The following is a 13463-nucleotide window of genomic DNA, read 5'->3' as shown; positions in this document are numbered from 1 at the left end:
TCACAGGAGGCATCGCTTAGTTTAATTTTGTCTCAGCTGCTTTCCGATACAAAGCAGACTGCATTTACTTAGGAAAGTGGCCAGGCTTCAGCTGGCTTTTACACTGGCTAGCAACTAAAGAGGCCTGACCTGCTGTCTCTTACTGTCTGTCGGAACTGCTCGCACACGACACGAGCCAGCGCTATCAGGATGCAGCGTTAGTCCCACGCTGCAGACCCATGCCAAGAGCTCTTAAAGAAGTGAAACAAAACTGCGAGTGCTTGATCAGAGGAGTTCCAGCTCCAGGCTGTGGTCGAGAAGGCTTAACTCTTTACTCTCTAAGTCACTGAATCTGTCAATACAAACATTGATTACTGTAAGAGAAAAAGAGCAGCTTTCAGTTATATGGGTTGGTTTGCATTTGAGCTTTAAATTTATCCTCCTTAGACTTCTCTGAATCCTGGCTCTTTCACCCTTTCTTTCCTGTTCTCTACCCTGTTTCACCTTTCCTTCCAAAGGTGCATTCTGCTGGATTTTAACTTCTTGCTTTCCCAGTTATAATTTTCATCTACATGCAGGGAAATTTAATGGTCAAGAACAGCAACTAGTGAAATGTCAAAGCTGCTGGAATGAGCTGACTTATGCAAGCTGACAGTTAGGTAAAAAACCCGCCTTTTACCCATTTACTTCAGCAGCTCCCACAGCAGATAGCTCAAATTGCTATCAGTAGGAAGACACTCAGCATCATTCTAAAGTAAAGATTCCCATCCATCCTCCTCCACTAATCTTTGGGAACATTTGGCTTGAAAGAGTCATTACATCCCAAATCCATCTCGCTCAGCCTCTCTGTTATGGCATTTTATTAACATCTGTCACATGACTGAAGCATTCATGGTTTTATTCATAACCTGTACAGAACCCAGCAACAGACATATCTGATAAATGAAGCTCCAGGTTCTACACGAAACATTATTACATAGTACATCAGTTTTATGTCAGAGATACTGATGTTTTTATGGCCTCTCTATTCAGATTAATGGACCTGTACTCACAAGGGTTTTATAATTTGAATAGCAAGCATCTTTTAGATTGACAAAGTCATTTATAAAACCTGCATCATGAGTCAAGGCTAGTTATGTAAATCAGAAGTTTTTTTTGAAGTGAGAATGCTGTTGCATTCCGTTGATGAATGTGGTCTGCATGTTCTCTGGAGAAACTCCTAATCCCTAACAGTATCCTGAAAATAGCACTATGCTAATGAAGGCGATTTTTACTTGTAATCCTACCCAATTAAATTTGAGCAATGGCTTGTTTGCATATGGACATATGTAACGTAATTTCCTGAGCAATTCCTTTCTCATGCCATGACCAATGTAAGGTCCCACAAATTCTGAGGCACAGCACCTGCAACAGCTGTTCTTCGTCATGACAAAAATGCACGCTCCTTACTTTGGCTCAAAATAGTCTGAAAAATAAAAGTTGAGATAAAGCAAAGAGTCTTCACAAAGCATTTCTGAACCCTCTTGGTGGACCTGAACAACACTTTGCTGAGCTAAAGAAAACAAGTCAAATATTACTAAGAAGTAGCTGCTTCTTTTTGGTCTAAAATGTGTTTTTTAATGTCTCTTACATGCAGCTCCCTGGCAGGTGTAAATTAAGGAAAATTTGATTGAGTGCATGGAGGCGACCAGTTACAAGCAATGCAGGATTTGATTAATTAACTCAAACTCTGTATTGCTCCAGTTCTTGCTACAGGTCCCTTCTTTTCTTCTGAATTTTTTACCTTTCCTGGCCTGTTGCTTTGCCAAAATCCTGATAATCTGAACAAAGATGCACCCAGCAATGTTCATGCTGGACATCATGCTGCTTTCTCTCTTTCTGTCCTTGTTGCCTAAATGCAAAAGAAGTATGCTGCATAATTAAAGTTGTGTCTTAAAACTTCAGCGTGACAGAACTGTTTTGCAATGTTATTCTGATCTGGGAAACTGGAAGAAAGTTCAGTCAGTTTATCATTATAAACCACTCAACCCTAAGCTGTTGAACGATACATTGCCTCAAGTTTCTCTATGATTCAACCATCTCTTGTTAACCCTGTTATTCCAATGTTCCACCAAAACGTAAAATAGTATTTTAAGACAGCTTTAGGAAAATGGTTGGGAAGTTCTGAGTCCACCTCAAACCTTAAAATATCCAAATGGGAATATTTCCTGTTGACTACTGATGATGAAAATCAGGGAACAGATTCCCTTTTGATGTGAGACTACTGGGAATGGTTCTGAATCACCCTTTCCTTTCCTTCCTATCACTGAAGCAGGGAGGGTCTCACTGGCAGCTACAAAGCTCAGTGTGCTCCCCTCCAAGTCTGTTGCAATCTCTGGTTTATTAATGGGAGGCAGGAACTTTCCATAATTTAAACTTTTACTGTTCCCATTAAATACTATGTTTTGATCTCCTTTTATATTCAAAAGGAAAAAAAGATGAGCTTTCAAAACGCTTAGAGTTGTTTCATTATCAGAAGATATTATCTAAGAAAAGATATAAGCTATAAGATTTAAATAACTTCAAGTGGCCATTTAGAGATCTGCAAAGCATTCAGTCTTTTAATATTATTTAACTATTGTAGGACTCATTCAATAGTCATAAGAGACTAGAAGACGTGTTTCTAAATCAATGAGAAAGTTACTAGGAGAAATCTAGTAGTTTGATGGAGATAACCTACCTACACTCTCTTCATTTTAGTGTTTCATGTTGAGCTAATTAGCACTTTCTAATGCAATGCTATTTCACCGCATTTGCATTCTAAGTGCTGGAGAGGGAACATCGTCTTAGATGAACAGGTTTGGGCATTAGCACATTCCAACTTTAGGAAACATTTAATCATGAGGGGAAAAATAGGTACCATTTATAGGCTAGGTAGCTGGGCTGCTGAAGAAGACAAAGGTAACTAAAAGGTACTTCAACTTAATGCTTTCCCAAAAGAAGATGACTTGAAAATAGCTTAATAGATATTGTCTATGACCTCCATGAGCCCAAAACCTTTACTTAGTAGGGGGACAGAACACACAAAGGAATTATCTATTATCAGTTCATTTTTAGCTCTACCTACCGTGTGTCTGACACTTTACAACCACAGATAAACATAGTCCCTCCTCCAGGATGCTTTCTGACCTCAGAGAAAGGAGACTGCTGGGCAGACAAGGCAATAAATTGTAACAGTGACAAGATATTACATAAATATTGTAGTAGTGGTGCATGCAAACAGCTGAGTTACTCTGGGAGCCTGACACTGAGAACTGGAATGTGAAGAAATGCATATGTGTGTATACGTGCATATGTATGTATACGTAAACATATATGCATATGTATACATGCAAATGTATATTAGTCCAGAACACTTTAAGTGCAAAATAGTCACGTGAGTAGACTGTGCAATATTTAGAATGCATAAAAATTTTGTCCTTCATTCCTGTTTTCATGTTTTTGTGGTAATGTTTGGCAAGCAACGTAATACTGATGGTCACTTATGTACAGCATCTAGTTTTGAAACAGCACTCCTCTTTTTGGCATCCCAGGAACTTCAACATCCTTGCCTAAACTTTACATGTAATAACTTAGTTACAATAAAATCTAACTCCCAAGTCTTTTAAGCTGCACCTGTACCATTGCATGTACACAATAATGCATTAAATAACTTAACGTTTCCTTTATGTTCTTTCCAGCTTCAAAGAAAATCTCCATCTGCTAGATCACAGTCACAGCCATCAAGAGATTCCTTGATGTATGTGGACATGAACATTAGAAGACTGAGTACCGGGAGTGAAAGAAGAATGACCTTGAACTAAAAAAATAATGACATTCTCCTACTCTTCTGTACCTTGCCAGGGAAGTTACAGATGTAGTGCATTTTATATCAAAAACCCTACTGATTTAGCACTGCATACAAGTAGCATAAGCCTCACTTGTTTTTTCTTGAGAGCCTTAGAATTTAATTTTGTATAGCAACTTTCAAGCCAGGCTCAGAGCCAACAGGATACTTCAGTTTCCTGGAATCAAGGCGATCCCCAAGTCTTATGGATATAAAGAGACTAGTTATTTTATTGCAAATGTTGACCTACTTAGAAGTATTTTGTAGATTTCAGGGTGTTTTTTGTTCTTTGGCCTCGACAAAATGTTAATTATCCTAACAAACCATCGACAGTTCTTTTTTTCAATCAAAATAATGAAATACCAAGCTGAACTCTGCGAACAGTAAGGGTGCAAATATCATTTGCATGCTGCGCTGACCACTCAGCTGACCTAGTGGGCGCTTCTCACAGCAGCATAGTTTTTTAGACCTACCATTCAGGTCAAGTACCAGCTGGATGTTTGCTTTCAGTATGTCTCCATTCATTAAGACTTTTGATTAGATGTTATGTTCTTTTCCATTTGACTTCAAACAATATGTAATACTTCTGTGAAGGTATTACTGCTCTTAGAGAGGGCTAAAAAACCAAGAGCAATACTCAGCGATTACGGACCAACCTCATAGCTCCTTGCAGGACAATCCATTAACATGCAATAGTCACTGAACACTGCAAATCACTGCTTTTTCTTTCCCTTCCTGTTAAAATAATGTGTCGTTATTCACTATCACCAGAAATAATTACCAGCTCCTGTGATTCCTTTTAGTTTCATATTAGCCAGCATTTGTAAAAGTAGTCAGGAATTTGCATACTTACCTGGACTCGATGGAGCTACCGTGCATATTCCATGCCATGGACTGTACTTCATACTATTGTCTTCCATGCAGGTTTGCTTTTGGATATCACAGAACAATGCTTGTTTCTCAGTCACTTGACCAGGAGCCATGACAGCCTAGACACACTGCACACCAGCTAGCAGGATAACGGCTGGTAGAGCAAGAGACAGACAGCTCTTATAGAGCTGTTTAATTTCTATCCCTACAATGAAACAGGAGTCATGTCTACCTCATATGTGGCAGAATTTGAATGTAACAGGTACAACAATCTACTGTCGCTAGCATGAGCAACCTACTGAAAAGATAGCTCTGCATGGAACTGCATTTTACTACACTCTCTAGAATTTTTTTATTTAGGATAAGAAGACTTTCAGAAAACTCATGGTGACACAAAAATTTAAGAAATAAGAGGAAAATGTTGTTGTTGTTTGTCAGTCCAAGGAAGCTTCCTGAAAACATTAATAACTTTTAGTCCAAGGTAGCGAAAACTTTGAAATAAAGTTGTTTTGCACCAAAGCGTAAAACATAAACAGGAGTATTAATATAGAATTTTTCATAAAACACTTTGAAGCCAGATGATCATCAAAACCAAGTCTTCCTCACAGTCATTTTCAGCACAGTGGCATTCTCCTATTTGCCGTAGTTTTACCTGAAGTAAGACACACACACCCCAACCCAGAACCCACATACATACCCGATTGGTTTGTAAGCTAATTTCTGTTTGTAAGCTAATTTTGTAAGCTGTGTTGAAGTAGCTTACAAAAGCTAGGTATTCAAAACAAATATGGATACGCACATACTGAGAAGTCATCCAGGTTTCAAATTTGGACAGCCTTGCATGAGAAGGAATAAAAGAAGATGCAGGAAGAAATGGGTTGTGTTACCTACTTAAGTTAGGTAGTTACAAGGCAGATATTTCTTGTAAAGCAGAAAGGGAACAGATTAGGTAAACAAGCCATTTCCTTCAGCCGGAGAATTTCCAAACTTTGTCGCTGCTTGGGTAATGGATTTGCCCAATATCCAGCATTTATCTAGTACTGTCATTTTAATACCAGATTTTAGTATTCATGTGATTTGTATGCACCCCCCCACCTCCTTTTCCATGTATGTTTAGGCTTCAGACCAACTCTAGGAGTAAACCCAAGCATTCTCCAAATGCAACTCCGTTTCCAGATCACTTGAGGGTAAAAGCAAGAGTTTGCTCTTCGTGCTCCCTCTTACAGTAGCACAGTAATGAAGCAAATGCTAAAGCCAAGAAGAGCAGAGCTGGAAGTGTAGCTACAAGAATATACAGAACTGTTTTAAGAATAGTTAGGCCCTGGGTTGCCAGCACTGACCAAATGATGAGAGCTCTTAATGGCTGAGTTCAATTGAAATTACAATACCTGCCCTAATATATGGTATTTCAGTGGATCACATTAGACCTTCTCTGGGTTCAAAACAGCTCACTGAAGGGGACATTCATTTGCCCTGCTACGTCCTGCTCAAGCCATCCAGGCAAAGGGCATCCCGTCATCAGTCCTCCTGGGGCCTGCTCCCTTCACCACAAGCCAGTTTACTTCTTCATTGCAAATTGTCATTCAAAATGAAAGTGTGGGTGAAGGAGGAAGCAGGATTCACATAGTGTTCTCACAGTCCCCAGTAGTGAAGGACTTTTGAATTGGGTCCCTTTTTTAGCCTAGAATTGCCATGGTAACCCTCCTCTGTATGGATGTTGCTGGTATCTCCTCCAGCAGTTAGTTTATGCACCCACCAAGCAACTCCCTATCTTTTGTGCAGCTCCTGGTTAATGAGTCCGACCTTGCTTCACTTGGAACTCTTACAGTTGTTTTCTTCCTGACCCTCAAAAGGGAGCTGGTTTCTCACTCTCTTCCCTGACCTAAATTACTCTCAGGAATCAAAAGGAGAAAGACTAAGGTGCAAGACCCTGGCTGAGAGGTATTAATGTGGGGCCTGTCCCCGTAGGAACCATGCTGCCAACACCCTCAGGAGGAAGTTAATTTTCCAGGACACCATATCTCCAGCCACACACTGCTTTTGCTGGCAAAAGGACTGCTCAGCTACTGCTCCAAGGAGTCTGCACAGTGTGGTTAGCTAGCCTTTAGTAGTGCAGGAAACTTAAATATAAGCTTTAGCCTCGCTTATTTCTAACAGAGCTGAAATAGGAGTAGAGGACTGAATTAAGATTGAAGAAGGTATGGTGAATTGTTTTGGCTTGAATTACAAAGGTTTAAATGGGTTTATTGGCCAGTCAGGCAACCAAGATGAAGAAACTAGATTATTCACTATGCAGCAGTGCTGCTAACCAGGGTTGGATATCATGAAAGGTAAATGACCTTTTGTCATACCTTTGACATTTATCTTCTTAACCATTATCTAAGCCCTCTAAATCGCCTAGCTGTGTTCAACGTGTCACACAGAATCCGGCCTCACAAATCCCTTCATGGTTTCTGAGACACTGTTCTTGCCCACTGGGAGTCCCAGAGATGTTCTTTGGAAGCTGACTACTAGGCCCATTACTTAATGCCCCAATAAAAGCATCTTCCATTGGGGTGCTCTCAGGCTTGTTGAGAAATATTACCATGCAGAGTCAGGCAGCATTTTGAACAGTAAGGAGGCAGCTGACACCAATTCACTGAAGTGTTCAGCAAGGCACTTAACATCTCAACAGGGGCTAGCCAGCTACAGTCCACGCTAGCTGCTTGCTACAGGTAAGAAAAGGAAATGTTCCAGCCCCTGGAGAGCTTGCCCAAGCCTGCTTAAAGCACCAACAGATCTCCCTTTGCTTCCTCCACTCACCTTCTTTTCCTATTCAATTCACCACACTTCTCTTTCCCTACATCTCCTCACATCTCATTTCAACAGTGATACAAATATTTCTTTCCCTTTACTTTTGGGTCCTCTTTTTTTATAGAAGTGTCCCCTTTCATCCAGGTAACTCTGGCGCTATTCATTGTTTGGCCATATATCTTTTGTTGCCCTAATTACTGCTCCTTGCCACATATTTTTCCTCTTCCCTTACATTTATGTATTATTTTCATTTCATAGCCTCCTATCTCTTCAGTCCTTGTTCCATTTAGTGTTCTTATTTTCCCCTGTAGACCCACTCCAAGTAATAAATACTTGTTTTGATAATAAACTCAGAAGAGCATTTGACTTTCTTCCCAAGTCCTTTTGCTAAAAACAGGTTATGCACTTGTTGCAGTAGCAGCCAGAGGGTGCCACTGAAATAAGGGTTTCTACTGTGCTAAGCACTGTAAAGGCACATTAGTATGACTAGTTGTAGTCACAAGACACTTTGTCCTTTGAAGAAGTTCAAGGTTTCTAAAAGCATTGACCCCAAAGGGGACAAAAAGTAAACCATTTAAAGTGAGATTCTGAAAAGTAAGTAGTATTTATCAAAAATTGTTAAGGGAAGAAATATATTGTGAAATGGTGCTGAAACAGGGGAGCTTTCAAGAAATATTTGCTCAAGCTTTTCTAAAATGAAACATCAAAACAATTTTTAATGAAAATTTTAGATCTTATTTGAATTGACCTTTTAGTGGAAAACTCTTACTGTAAATGTTGTTACCAACTCTAATTGCGAGCTTTCTAGGCAAGTTAGTCAAACAGAAAAAGGTGCGTATTGCCTTTCATATAGTCTTTGGGTAAATATAAAATTGGCAACTATAAAATTTGACATCACAAAAGAATGGCATTATCGTGGGCACACAGATCTATACAAGCCATTTGTGCTAGACACGAGACGCCAATGGCTCTGCTCTGGCTCTGCCAGCCAGGAAATGGCTGTTGCTGCCTCTGCGTTCCATCAAAGGTTGTGGAGGACCTGCGAGAGCGAGAACCGGCTGCAGGGCACCAAGGACTCATCCCCGGCAGAGCACGGTTGTGTCCCCTTGCAGTACCCGTACTGCCAGCCTGCCCTGGACGTGGCCACAGGGCTCTGACTGGGGATGTCAGAGGAGTTCAGACCCCCATGGGAAGGTCAGACTGTCCCCACCAGGGACACATGGGGCAGAGATCAAGGATGTGTCACCGCAGCAGTACAGAAAGAGCTGGTAGTTGTTGAATGCCCAGTGGATTATAAAGGCTAACTAAGGTACCGATGTTCACGCAAAACATGAACAGGCACTGGGGTCCTGCCTCCCCCATGCTGCTATCGATCAGCTGTTGACTTCAGATGCAGAGATTTAATCTCTCTTTTTCCTGCCAGGGCCTCCACTGTTCCCCCTCCCACCTTTGTGCCTGAACAGGCAGTGCGGGGATCCACCTAAAGAATCAGTCTTCCACAAACTTCATGTGTGGCAGCAACCAGGAATTCTTTGAGACAGGGCTCATTTTATCTAGATGGCTTTTTTTGGCCTTAGATACAAATGAAAATATCCATAAAAGTATTAGAATTTACTAAACAAACAAGCAACATTGAAACCAAAACAACACATGAAGTCTCACTATCCTACATGGTCCCAAAACTTCCCAGGACTAGAATTACAGTACAAGAAAAGTATTTCCTAGAGAAAACGCAAGTTTCAAGACAAAATTTTAAGTCTTGTGGACTCATTGACATGGAGCAAATGGCAAATACGCAGCTAGAACACTTTTGTATTTCTGATTAGCTTTACTTTGTTAGAGCGTTATATCTTGCAGGTTAAATCTTTCCTTGCAGTTCAAGACCAAACCCCTAAATTCTACCAGAAAAAAAGTATCATGAAGCAGACTATTTCACACTGCTGTGCCTAAAGCACAATGTCTGCTGCAAGACCTGCCTGAGCTTCACACCTGAAGAAAGAGATACAAAGTTCAAACACAAAGCGAAAACCCCCAAACAAACGTGTTTTTTTGTTGTTTTTTTGTTTTTTTTTACCTACCCACAGTTTTTAGGGTCATGAAACAGTTTTTGAAATTAAACTATATCGTTATTTCCTGCCAGTCAGTATGCAAAGATACCATAGCTGCATTACTCATTGCAAAAAGTAATACAGGTCACAAACTCTTCTGTCCAATCTAGAGACCAATTTCTAGTCCTAAATGCATTTTGTTGTGAAACGTTGAACTTCTTTTCTAGCTATGGAATCTCTTACCAATTCTCCATTTGATTTTCTTTACTGGACAAAACAGTTACTACAACCAAATTATTTAGTATAGAAAAAAAAAGAAGCAACAAAGTCTTCTTTCAGCTCCCTTGCTAAGTGAACAGGAAGTTGCAACGAACTCTTACTATGAAATAAGAAAATAGCCTAAATAGAGCATAGAGGAAAAAAATGATGCCTTTGTCTGGCAGGCTTTGGCAGATATTTGTCAGATCACTGTGACAAACTTAGAAACTTCACACAGTTTTATCTCTGCACTTCCCCACTCTTGGATGAAAAACACAGGGCAGGATGATAGTCAAAAACAGGTCTAAAGAGAGAATTATATAAGCATAAGGGCTGTTCCGTAATAAGATATTAAGTATTTTTCAAACATCCTTCCCTTCATACTGAAATAAAAAGCAGCAGTGCTTTCATCAGCTTGATAGATTTTCATACCAGCTGAAGGTATTTAGGCCCTAGTCCCCCACTGATGCATGACTGCTCTGCACATTAAATGAGAGGAGTCTCCAGTCCCCCTATGCCCGCATCCCAACGATCTCGCTGTCTTTCTGCAGCTGCTACCTCTGTACTCTGCTGTTTTCTACTACACACGGGTACCAGGCCGAGGAGGTTTTGGAGAGGACAATGAAGATTATTTGGACTCAGAAAATTGCAATCAAAACATTTGCACATTGTCCAAACATTTAGAACCTCGTGTGCCACAAACAACACGTTCCATTCCCTAGTATTATGTAGGAGAGTTCCATTCGGGTCACCTGCGTGCACTCTTCCAGTCTTGTTTTGGGGACTACTGTTTGCAGACAAGCATTAGCTGATTTGCTCTTGGTCAAGAAGCAACTCTCAAATGCTATTTGCAATAATGAAGGAAATAATCAGCTATGAAACATCTTGTGCTTGTATTCAAAGTGTCATATTTAAATACATCAGGCGACAGAAATGTCAGCTAGTATAAGCTTACACGCATAAAAGTCTCACACGTTTCCTTTTGCTCAGGTTTGTTTATGAGTCAGAGCAAGGTAAAGCAGCAGTACTTTCATTCAAATCTTACATTCCCCTGAAATCAGGAAGAACATGTTCAGAATAGTTGCATGGTTCAGAATAACGTTACTTGTCCCTTTTCCTCCTTCCCTCCCAGGAAAGGACATGCTTGATGTTACTATGGTTCTAAATCAGATTTTTTCCCCTAGTTTAGAGATAATGGATATAAGCAGGAAAACAAACAAACAAACTAACCAATCAACCCCAATCTCTCTTTCTTATCATCTGCACTAAACTGAACCCAACAGATTGTTCTGTTTCTGTAAAACAAGGTTTGTAAGAAGAAAATCCCTCTTACTAAACCAGCTGATTAACAGAGGGAAAAAAACCCCAAGCTGGTAGCACTTCACTATCCAGAAGTTCATGTTTGGGTTTTTCCCCCAACCACAATAATCAGTCTAAGATTTTCTCTCCCTTGTTTATGTTCTGACTTTATTTAAACTGTCCATATCCATTAGAGGTCACAGAAACTTAGAGATGGAGAACATCCAGAATCTTTAAATTTGTAACTGCAGCGGTTACTGGATCTATAGTTTTGGAATTGACTGGCAAGGGGTGGCCCAAGAAATGAATCGTACCCTAGATTCCAGTGCAAAAATTGTGTACTTGAGAGATGTACCGCTAACAGTAGGAAAAGATGCTGCAAGCTGTATGAAGTAGGGGTGGGGAGGGAAGAGAGAGCAAAGACAGAACAAAAAATAGTTAGGTGCTCCCACAAACTTACCTATAAGACAAAGCCTCATGAACTTGGGCTTCACTTAGAAGCTGAATACTATCATGTATAAAGTTACTTTTCCATTAGCGACCTCTGGAACATCTCAGCACTAAGTGGTGCTGGTGTACAACAAAAGAGGCAGCCTTGTGCTTCTGTAAAATAGGAAGCAAGGCCATGCTCCTTCTTCATGTATCATCAGGTAGTAACAGGATAGAGAGATTACAACATATGAGACCTGGGTATCTGTGAAGGTCTCATCATTCCCGTCAGAGCTCACTTAAGGCAAACTTTTCAATCAGAAAGATAAAGGAAGGTTCTAACATCTTTAAATATGAACTTTTTTTAGATCAAGGGTGATGTACTCGCCCTCTTCCCCAAAAAAGAATACTCAGGCAAATGCTTTAAATGCAGGAATTAGGGATTCTGAATGATCCAACTTCATGCCCATTCTGGCACTGAACAAGAGGCCCTGATGATGGACAACCAGTCAGCGATGAGGACACGAGATTAAAAATACAGATACTCCTCCACAGCAGAGGGGGGGCGGGTCAGGCTGACCAAGATCCAGAGAGGTGATGAGTACTCTAGAAACTCTTTCCTCATTTTAAGACGATGCCAAATTTCTAAGGTGAACACAGTGCGGTCTGCCTAGGAGCTGACAGCAAGACAACACTCATGACCTACTCCCATGCACAACAAACTATGTCAGTATGAAGTCCCTGAAGTTTGTGGAGTGTTTCCAGCGTGGAGCACGTAAAGCTGTCGGGTGAGGTTGTCACAAATCCCTCAGCTTTCAGCTAGGAGGCTGAGGGAAGCTGGCGCTGGAAAGAGACCGTGACAGTCTGTGGAAGCTTAACGTGCTTTTCTAAGCTGATACTGAAAGAAACTGCCATGACAATAAGGATTAGGCAGGCAGCTGATATATTCAGCAAGCGTATCTATGCCTATTGAGGGTGCTAACTAGGCCCCTTCTTTGCTGGGATTGCTGAGGGACAGAACAGGCCGTGTATGCATAAAACACCTTCTCTATCAGCACCATTAGCAAGGGGAGTCAATAGTTAAAACATCTTGCTACTGACAACCAAAATCCAGATTAAAGCCTGCGTTCAGAAAGCCACCAACATCTTGACTGAGGAGAAGGAAAAGAAAAAAGAGGCTTTGTCTACAAATGGTTCATTTTCTTCTGCACCAGTAGATGGTGCTCTTTATATTCTACTGCAGGTTACTTCGAAGGCATAGTGCTTGCACGCCTGGGGGAGAAATCTTTTTCCACATGCCCCTCTTCATCTCCTTAAATTGCCAGACCTTCTTCCCTCTAAAGTGGCTGGACAATAATCATATTAGCGCTCAATGGCTTCAACCAGGAACTTTAGATTAATCTGTCATGGTAAATAACCAAAGGAGTCAGAGAACATGGAGGATTTCAATGCCTCTCCGGAAGGCTACCACTCAGTAAATACTAATGTGATCCTTCCTTTGTAAGTGCCACTGAAGGAGTCTCTCCATGCTTCTGTCCATGGTTGTCCTGGCAGGAGTGTGCTGAGTAGCAGTGACACCACCTCTGACAAAGCCCAAACGCAGTGCTTCTGGGTGCACGGTGTTTAGAGCCAGCATATAACTTTGACACATGGGAGACACATCAAAACCACCCTGCACACTTCTGTAACACCACTTACTCCTATTAGGCTACCAGAATGCCAAACACCCCAAACCATCACATTCAGATAAAATTTCCAAGTGCAGAATGAGGGAGGACATGTCCTGGGAAACCCACAGGAATACCAGCCCCTTTTCTGATCCCCAGAACAGAGGCATCCATGGTCCAGCCAGCAGCAGAACCAGCTGTCCTCGTCTCTGCAGGCCGGCACAGATGCCCTTGTCCTCTGGAAAGGGAGCATCT

Source organism: Platalea leucorodia (genome assembly GCF_965183815.1).
Source record: "Platalea leucorodia genome assembly, chromosome: 2".
Taxonomy (NCBI): Eukaryota; Metazoa; Chordata; class Aves; order Pelecaniformes; family Threskiornithidae; genus Platalea; species Platalea leucorodia.
This window is presented reverse-complemented; position numbering follows the sequence as displayed.